The sequence below is a fragment of the Solanum tuberosum genome, unplaced genomic scaffold (genome assembly GCF_000226075.1).
Source record: "Solanum tuberosum cultivar DM 1-3 516 R44 unplaced genomic scaffold, SolTub_3.0 scf00052, whole genome shotgun sequence".
Taxonomy (NCBI): Eukaryota; Viridiplantae; Streptophyta; class Magnoliopsida; order Solanales; family Solanaceae; genus Solanum; species Solanum tuberosum.
Window position 1 is genome coordinate 1,539,250 of NW_006238977.1, and position 1,087 is coordinate 1,540,336.

Here is a 1,087-nt window from a genome sequence, read left to right on the forward strand (position 1 = left end):
TTGCAGTAGAAACATTTTATTTGAAATGATGTCTTTTGGCATAATAGACATTTTAATTTGACATTAACTAATTATAACTAAATACTCCAATTTTATGGATGCACTTTCAAATATCTCAGTTTGTTTTTATTGTATCAGTTAAACATTTCAACTTATAAAATAATCATGTAGATACATTCAAAATTTATGTTTCACGTTAATATTAGTGTCTACGCAATTACATAAAACTTACATAATTGTATGCAAGTTTTATGTGTTTGATCGGATTCTGTGCAACAAAAAGTTGTATACAACTTATATGTAAGCGGTATATTTTGATCGAATTCTGTATAAATAAAAAGTTATATATAAATTATATGCTTTGACCAGATTTGTATATATTCTGTCAAAAAAAAAAAAACTCTAGCTACTTTTGAAAACTTATAGCTAAAGCAGGTAATTATTGTCTCAATTTGTATCTATAGGGAAAAAAACTCCTATATATATTGTACTAGATATGGGACCCCGTGCTAGCACGGGGCCCAATATATGTTACTATTTCTGTTTCAATTTATGTGGTACATATGAAATTTGAAGTTAATCAATTTTTTAGTATGTTTTTATATATTTTAAGTTGCTAATTATTTTTATTTAGAGTATGTTTTACGTAAATATATTATAAATCACAATAATTAACAAGTTAATATAAAAAGAAACTTATAAAAAATTCATTGACTTTTGAAATTTCATTTGTATCACATAAATCAGGACAAAGCGAGTAATATATATGAAAATTATATAAAACGTACTATAACTCACAATAATTAGCAACTTAAAATATCTATATATCTATATTTCTCCCAATTTATGTGGTATAGATGAAATTTTGAAAGTTAACAAAAACTTTTTATATGTTTTCAAATATTTTAAGCTATTAATTATTATGATTTATAATACTTTTTACATAAAAAATTTATTTATATAAAGTATAAAATAAAAAAAATTTAAAATGAAAACATAAATGTCAGCACGAGTCCAATCTATGTTAATTTCTATGTTTTAATTATTGTAATACCGATTGAATTTGGAGAGCCAACTAAATTTTTTT